Below are 9,695 nucleotides of genomic sequence, written 5' to 3'. Positions count from 1 at the left end.
GGAGCTAAATTTGTTTGCTGAATTATTACCTCGCAAACATTTGCTGAATGTTTGCGTGGTAATAATGGAAGGCTCCTTCTCCAGTAATTAAAGAGTGAGGTAAACCTATTCACTTCATCGAAAACAACGCATTGTACCCTTGCTGATGTTTTTTTTTATCAACGAATTTAGAATGTTGTGGGACCATTTCTTCCGTAAACCTCATTATCTCAATATCATTGGTATATAGATCTACAACAATAAAGTCCTGATTGCCCCCGCCTCCACCGGGCGGGAGAGCTCAACATTTACCTCACCGCCTAAATTGTATAAATCGATTAGACCTTGAAACGTAGTCGTCCGAACAGTATTGTGTGAAGTGTGATAAGAATAGATGACAAACACTGAGGCCTCGTTTGCCAAACATTCATGAGATTTCTGTATGCGTTGCGTTATATATCGGGGCACATATAACATAATGAGGACGCTATTATAAACAATCTGTCTTACACGACGAAAGCTAAGTTGTATTGTGCTTGTTCTGTACTTGGGACGGACGCCAGCTGCAAATGTCCAGTGCTCTAATTACATTAAACGAGTGGCTTTTTCAGCGGCAACGTAACCACACCCTGAACACCTAGTATGCGTATTCTTAAAACATTTGATGAGCATATCTAAAAAATTATTTATCTCTTAGGTTAGCTGACCGAAGCACATGAGGCTCCTCTGTGAAACGTTAAATTTTGGAACATACCAAACCTCCTTCTAGCATTTAATGTAGGCAAACACCACCAGCACCAGAACAACATAAAAGCACAAGAAACAGCGGATTACAGGCGATTGCTGTGGCCATGTAATTGTTTCGGACGACAGCAGCAGGCCTCACTACTGACAGCGCTATCTATCAAAGAACAAGTTCCTCGCGATGTACGCACCATCCTCCTTGTCAAATGGAGTATCGCTGCCTGTGGCATGCCAAAAACATGCAAAGACGCCACAACTCTCAGAGCCAGAGCAAGGACCGACACATTGAACATATTTCAAAGCTCGAATGTTGCGCTATAGCGCTGTAATTACTTCAGTTCTGATATCCATGAGATGGGCAAAGCTTTGTTTTATTTTGTCATATAACCTTTTTTTTTCTAGCGACCTTAATCACGGGGGTTCTATCAGGGTAACAGAAAACTGAGGAAACTTCGCAACATATTTTTCAGTAGTACAACATTCATGACGCAGGTAAATTAACGATTCATGAATAATACAACAAGACGAATTTTATACTCATACATCAGTGACATAGTTTTACATCATATTGTCAATCAGTAATCAAGCAATCCCCAGCGCTTAAAATTCTGATCCAACTGCATCACAAGTCAAGAAGAACCAGGAACATTTCATATTCATATATTGGGGGATCCGCGCTTGTATTGATGTTGTTCAGGCTGAATACAGTTCGCATGAAAAAATATAAGCACAGTTCTGTTGTAAAATGACACTAAAGAAAATGAAAGGCGTCGTAGGGTGATGCATCCAGAAAACCTAACAAAGTGTCACTTTCGGCTTCTTAACTTACCTTCAATATTTAATGGAGTGAAGCGGAAACCACATGCAAACGATATCCACGCGACAGCGCCAAGCGACGCGACACACAGACCTTGCCGCGTTGAGGCGTGGAGCCACCACATAGACCCGACATCGCGAAAAAAAAATGTTGCGACAAATTTACATGTAGTCCGAATAAATTTAAAATAAAGGTACACTTTTTATGCGCTCATCGTCAGTGGTAACTCGTTCCATGTTGCCACGACGCCAGCGTCAATTGCCGTGGTGCCATCTTGTGAGCAAAACTCAAAAGACTTTCCCGCCTCTCGGTAACGTCCAAGGCCTTACAGTGTCAGAAATAAACAGTTCATGAGAATTTATACCGGCTGAACAACGCCGGTACATTGAACTCAGCTTGAGATGAGACGAAACGATGAGTGATTTTACTGTTTATTTTTTGTTCGCACGGCACACAGCAAGTTGCTAGAGCATATTCAGATCGAAACGGGTGGACTGGTAGCTGTCATATTGGAACAACAGCGGTCACATCACGGACTTTTGGGATACGCCAGTGGCCGGATTCACAAAGCTTTTCTTTCGTAAATGTTCCTTGCCATTAGCGGACCGCGTAGATAAAAAAAATATGTAATACGTCCGGATTGGCTGAAATTTTTTTTTACGAACGATTCTAGCGTAGGAAGCTTTTTGTGAAGGCGGACCCTGATTTTTATTTACAGGCGTCTTATTGGAGACGTAATCAGTAAGACAACGCACGGCTATCAAGATTTAGGGTAAGCATGTCGCCAAATATAATTCTGAGTGTTTTCCACAGCTTCCCATACCTTGACAGTCAGTTTAGAATGAGAGACATTATTGAACGCTTTTGTGAAATATAAAAGGTCCTCAAATTGTGACCGCTTGAATTGATCGATAAAAAGCCACGCCTAATTGCATGTTGAGCGCAGTCGAAAGAGAACGGGCGTCCAGAAACAAACGAAAAAGTGCACACAAATAGAGCACTATATATATATATATATGTTCGTATTTATTGCAGTAACACAGAAAAATATGTGATTCCAGTGTTGCTACGTGTTCACTACAAATGTCCTGCCAAATACGCTGGTTTAGTTGTGCTTGTAATGCCTGCAATGCGAAGAACGCTGCGGCTTTGGTCCGCGAAGTTTTCTTTGTGTTCACCACAATAGCGAAGATGAAGCCGAAAAATGTCGCAGTTTCACCCGAAAGGCGAAGCATCAATTGCGATGGCAAATTAGTATAGAGAGCTATCCGAGTCAGGGTGGTAGTTTTATCAGCTGTATAAACTTGCACATGCAGCAGCACCAGCAACGCGCACAGAACGGTTGTCGAAGTCGTCGGCGTTTTGCTCGCGTTCGCACCGAACGCGCGCTGCGTTGGTCACTGTTGCCGGTGCCTCTAGGGGTGGCTCGAAGGTTTTCGACGAGATCAGAACGGGACACTCGTAGCACAACGTCAGAAGTCTTTACCACCTTGTCACCTCGCAACGTTTTTATATAAATACGCATTCGGTGCCGCAGCTAAAGATTGCCTCCCCTTCCTCTCTCCTGTCCCCCCATGGCCTTTCAAGCGACGGAAGAAGACGCTTTTGTTCTCCGCGGTGCGTTCGCTCCCCGTGACAGCGCGCGTCCGTCGCGCGCTTTCACTTTCACATACAGCATACCGCGCGTGGCGACGATTGCATCGCCGTTGGACTCCATACGGAACCTCACGGCGACGGTGACGCCACTGGCAGAAATCCGCTTTGAGTGTCCATATAATTGAATAAAATGGCGGTGCGGCTGAACCACGATGACTTGACGATTACGGCTGTCGTCGGCGGAAGGGAACGGACGCGCACGGCGAACCTACTTTCGGCCTTCTGAATGCTGCTACAGAAAATAAAGTTTATTTTTATTGCTTATATGGTAAATCACCAAATATTGTAACTTCCTAGCTAACAAAAACTAAAAAATGAGAAAGACAATGGTATGAAATTACAAAATAGTACTAACAGTCTATAACATGAGAATAAAGCACTAACAAAGCAAGTTTGCGGATGAGAGGAAAAATAGAAACCAAAAAGACAACAGAAGTTATAAGGATATATATTAAGCGTATGGTCGAAGTATCGAAGTATGGTGAAAATATTTTAAACATTGTATCTGAGCGTTAACGCACCAAAAATTGTGAGCCACAATCAACAAAAAAGAATGCAGTCAAGTGTGTTGCCTACAAGAGTAATTGTATCGCGGAAACCGACACACAAAAACAACTCACGGACGCTAGAGAACTTTACGAATCGAGGTTGTTTTTGATATTTACAGTATGGAGCATATTAAATCTCACACTTTGCCAAATCGCGAGTGCACACTTGTGAATGCGGAATCACCGTTGGACAATCCAGTGCCTTCTTCGTTGGTCTGCTGATACGGACGCCGAACATTAGGTGCTTAGGCGTCTGAGTGGCTCACGGGTTGCAATGGAACATCGGTGCCAGGCCATCTCCGCCACAAAGGCGGCAGCAGCGAGTGAACATCCGAGGAGATAGACGATGAGGTAATCGGTAAACGGAATATCAAAACTGATGTCGCTACCGCCTCTGATTGGAGAACGTAGTTCCCGCCCGCTTCTCATAGCAAGTCCTGACTCCTGGAGAACCTGAAGCAGTCGTCTGTGCTGATGCCTGAGGAGTAAATAAAGCATGTCAGTGAAAGAACCGTTTATTAATGGGGCACCACTACAAATTCAGCGCCACATGTATTCTTGATTTGTGTAATTTAACCCATTTTCAAACAGTCAATGAAATATTATGCATGCGATCAGTCCTGTATATGCTCTTTGGTGCGAAATGCAAGAACTCGTGTACTTAGATTTAGGTGCATGTGAAAAGCTCCAAGTGGACCGAATTATACTGGAGTCAACCGCTTTGACGTACATGCGTTATAATGGTACCGCGTTTTTGGCACGTAAGTCCCAGAATTTTTTCATTACTCTTGAAAAGGCTGAAAACGTTACAATAGGGACCTTAGTGTGACGCTCTTCTATTGCTATGACAATAAAAAACACGATTCGAATACACACATTCATAGAAAATTTGCAGTTGCGCGAGTAACGCTGGTTTGGAATACAGTCGCGAGCAAACGTTTGGAAACAAAGTGTCACTACAAAAAGATCTTCCTTTTTTTTCCAAACCTTCCCACCTTAGGGTGATACCGGGCCTCACTCGGGACACTGTTTCAAGAATAAACGTTTTTTCTATCTCTCTCCTTTTTTTTTCCAGCCAGGGCACATCGGCTGAAATCACTCGTTACATCCTACTTGCACATGCTCAGCCAATTCACTTTTATAGAAGAAATTTGATTAGAAGAGACTTAATAGAAGCCACTTAATTTTTGTGCAGCTGCCGTGATTCTTCAAGCACGGTCGCAATTGTACGTATCTCCGGAGTTATGAAATTCCTTCATGCTTTGTAAATCACAGTGAATGCCGAGATTCTATTGAACATGGTTGGACGACAATAATGATAAAAACGCTTAGCAATGCTTAGGCGGCGCAACAGCACTGCATATGTAAAACATTCCTGGAACATTTTCATGGAACATTATGCGCGTTTCTTTCAAGCAGGCATGGCCTTTATCTCGTTTTTTTAACGGCTTTTACTAGAAAGCAAGGCATAAAATTATCTGTTTCTAGGTAATGCGCCAACGCATCCTCGCCTCTTTACACATATAATATTGAACCTTGGATTGCAAAGCCAGTACATACCTGTACTAATTTTAAGCTAGGAATTCCTGTGTTGTCGTGATGAAATAATGAAGCCGTGATTCTGCATTTTGTTTTATTCCCGTGTATCAACAACATCGGGCATCTTGAAGTGGGCACAAGTCCGGGATTGGAAATTTTCTGGCGTTTTGCATGCCAGAAGCACGATATGTTCATGAGCTACGGAGTAGCGGGAGACTCCGGAATAATTCTGACCACCAGGGGCTCTTTAACGTGCTTAGTGTACCGTATAGAGTGAAAAAATCCGGGATTTGCAATACACTACTAGCCCAACCTCGAAACGAAACGTAAGTTAGAATTGTTTTCAATTATAACAACTCAAGGTCACATTCTATTCGTGTTGTCGCATGTTCTTGAGCAGTACCATAAAAATTGGCCCACTCTGGTGATGTAGTGGCATCGGGGTTGGGCTGCTCAGTATGAGGGCGCGGGATTAAATCCCGGCTGCATTTCAAAGGGCGCAAAATGCTAAAACGCCCGTGTACCAAGCGTCCGGTGAACGTTCAAGAACCCAAGGTGGTCAAAATTATTCCGGAGTTCCCCACTACAGCGTGCCTCATAATCATGTGGTGGTATTGGCACGAGGAACCTACGATAAAATTTTAGTACGTTTCCTGCAAAAATCGCTAGTTATTAGCTGAGCGCTTGACTTCCGTCGATCGCATTCATCGCTCCTTTCAACGCTCACACCAAGCCTTACTAACATGTCCTGCTTTGCTTTCCCTACACATATAACGCGCCAAAGAATATCTTTGTTTCGAGCGTTTCACTTTAGGGAAGACTCGAAAGAAAAGTTATTGTAGCTGCATTAGTAAATTACCCTACTGTACAATATGAAAGGAAGATACTCTGACTATGAGAGGAAGCTTGGTAATCTAGAAGAGACGCGACAACAAAACTACGCGTTTAGGTATGCATATATACGAAAGTCGAAGCACATTGACTTGTCATTCCCTTACCTGAACGGAAATCTGGCATGGGTGGCGGAAGAAATCATGAATGTCTGGAGGATATCTTGTCCCGGCACTAGTTTCTTTGATATGTCTCCATATCCGAATAACTGCACGCAAGCACCAATGACGACATGCGTACCTAAGACAGCTTTTGAAACACATTCTTCGATGTTTGATACTACGCAGTGTCCGCCCTCGTCGATGCAAGATTTCAGAGCAGTTTGCAGTGACTGCATGTGCGGCGCTCGCCTAACGAGTCGATAAAAGAATCCCGCGTGCAAAACGTCCATACACGGCCGCATTTCCTTTGTGCGGACTGCTGCAGCTAACTCTGCATTCTGTCTGATGACGGGTGTGTACTCTGGTACACTTTGAGAAGCGGTAATTTCTGTCTGACTGTACTGAAGAAGAAAGAACATGCTGGCCATCCACGACGCAAGTGCCACTTTCGTAGATATAGATGTACTTGTAACTACGCGGGGAGGAGTCCTGCCGAAGTAGGTGGTAAATAGCAGAAGAATTCCTAACGACACGGCATTTCTTCGTCTACGCTTGGAGGAACTAGAGAAAGTAATCATCAAAACCAAAACTATCGCAAACGGAACGAACAGTATAGAGATTGCGAAAAATGACAGCCATTTCGACGCAAACGACGGCCGCACTTGCTTGGCCATTGGAGCCATAAAGCAGAGTGAGTTGATAGGCAGAGTAGCGTAGGCGTAGTAAACACAAGCGCGCTTGCAATTCACTGGGGCTAAAACGAAATCCGCTCGTTGGTGAAGAATGAGAGATTCTAGGCCTCCAGTGTTGCAGGCCTGTATCAATGTATTGTTAAGGGCTGTGTAGACCGCATTTATGAGGGAGATTATCGGACCAGCTTGTCTGTAGCAAGAAGTGGCGCGGTAATCCTCGATCGCATAACGTATATGCTGGTGCTTTGGGTAGGATCTCGTTGTGTCCTTCTCCTGCTGAATAAGTTCGCTCGTATCAGCGACGATTTTGCAGCCTGTACACGGTCCGCAGGCGTCTGAAGGAACGTTGATTGCCATATCGTTGACTGCGACAGCCTGGCATAAACGAACTTCAGCTTCCCCTACAACTCCTGTGTTCCTAAACTCCACAAATATCCAGTGAACATTCGGTAGATACCTCTGAAAATGAGCAACCTTTCCATATATTTCCAGAGGTAGCATGTTCCGAAAAGGCACAAAAAACAAGTGATTGTTCGAAAAGGGAGCATTATTCGAGGAATAGCCATACAAATCATGTAGGCGATTCCAAAAGGTTATAGGCGAGGAGAGGTTGCTAATAAGCATGTCGACAGAGGTGCCATCTTTTTGAGAAGCGATTACTGCAACATGAATACCAGCTCGTGAGAGAGCCTGCACTGTGTTGGAAATCGAAGTACTAGTTTGCTGTGACATGCAAGCAAAACGCAGAACACAAAGGATATAGACGCTACGCAAGGCAACAGCTTTGAACCTTCGCATCATGCTTCTTTAGGTCGCTACTGTTAGGCTTCATATCATCTCGGTCCGACTGGAAAAAAGTCGGTAATAAACATCACTGTCGCGCTCAGTACGGATGCAAATGTGAAATTAAAAACAAGGAACTGTAGCGAATCGAAAGCATAACCAATCACCATGATACTAATTTCCCCGGCCTCCTCGAAAAAGCTGACAGCTGTGGCGTGCATGGCGTAAACTCCTAGCGAGCTTCCTGTAAGAAAATCACGCAAGGTTGTACTTCCAGAGTGACGCACCTTGGAGTTATTTGTCAATGTCTCGCGGGCTTCATGGCTTAATTCAGAATTTCGTTTAAACCACAAGTTTCTCCAATGAGTGTTTGTGTCGCTCTATTTATTCAACGAAATCAAGGTAGAACAGCTGCGAGGTATAGATTTCTCTCTCAATTAAACAGTTTTTTTCATCAAAGCACGGGCGTGTCTAGCGGCGAGGCTTTACATAACAGCAACAATCACTTTTGAGACTAATTACCGACGACAAGGAAAAATGAAAACGGAAATATGCAAGGTACAAAAACCCTCAGACGCAAAAGCGACACACTTTTTATGTCGTGACAGTGTTAGAACCAGAGTCAGTGATTCGCTCGATTAATATTTAGGCTTTTCTGAAAAGGAAAGCAGTGCTTCAAACAGTAGTTACCGACTGCAAGGCTATTATAGCCTCATCGACAAAGGACCTGTGTGAGAGGTTGCTAACAAGTATGTCGACAGAGGTGCCATCTTTCTGAGAAGTAATCACTGCAACATGAACGCCAGCTCGTGGGAGAGCCTGCACTGTGTTGGAAATCGAAGTACTAGTTTGCTGTGACATGCAAGCAAAACGCAGAACATAAAAGATGGTGACTTAAATGCTAGAGAGGGAAAGCGGGTTGTGTGAAACTCAGCAATATCTGACGTAGGTGCTGCAATCCCCCCCATTAGTGTACGTCACTGGCGTGTCTTTCAGCGAAACCGGGTCAAGTAACCCCACGGAATGAAGACGTTTCGCTGTTTCTGGTTTCCCCCTATGTGACAGCAATCATAATTACTCAAATTCGCCCCCCCCCCCCCACCGACCTCCTTTCCGTAAATGACATTTGCGCCCAGCATGGTACATTTTTGTTCTTTTCGCCGATAGTTTTGCAGCTCCAGATTGCCCTACGCCTAGTTCAACTAAGTACAAATATCCTCTAAGCTCTTTTATTGAATTTTGTCCCCTTAGTACCGTCGAAGATTTGCTTTAGGCGGGGTGTTCACATTTGCTGAAGCGACAAACTCAGCGGGACCGGCCCAGCAAAAGAAACAAAGGAGTCCGATGCTACAACGCTGTGTTGTGCGCTGATAGCTTGTCACGAAAGTCAAGGATTGAAATAATGGGTTAGAGGGCTCACACGGCGTGCGTTGATGAACCTAAATAAAATTAAAAGGCGCGAAGTTGCAAACGAGTAGGCAATAAACATAAATAATAAATGTAATCATTGTAAGCAATCAATGAATAAATAAATAAAATAAATAATTTACCTAATGCGTCCAGTAACAACACTGAGATGTAGCTATTGATGCAGAAAAAATTTTAAAAAATGACTGCCCAAGCACTCCGTACAGATGGGTTAACCAGTGAAGCTTAAACGTGCGGCCGTGGTGTAACAGTGTTAGCAGTGGGTTAACCCAACACCCCCTAGACTAGGGAGTGCAGGCTAATCCCTACGCTGTATTGAAGCGTTTCTCAATTATTGGTTACATATTCGTATTTCTAGTGGAACGCAAGCGCTAATGGTGGGCGGATGCTGCTAACCACGATGCCGAGCTAACTCGAGATATCGAACGCATGCGACAACGGCGAACCGAGGAAACGACGTTGCGGGCAGAGCAGCGTCAACGTGGCAATGGCGGGAACGCGTTCGCTAACGACGTCA

Source organism: Dermacentor silvarum, chromosome 5 (assembly GCF_013339745.2).
Source record: "Dermacentor silvarum isolate Dsil-2018 chromosome 5, BIME_Dsil_1.4, whole genome shotgun sequence".
NCBI classification, from domain to species: Eukaryota; Metazoa; Arthropoda; class Arachnida; order Ixodida; family Ixodidae; genus Dermacentor; species Dermacentor silvarum.
Note: the sequence above shows the minus strand (reverse complement) of the source record.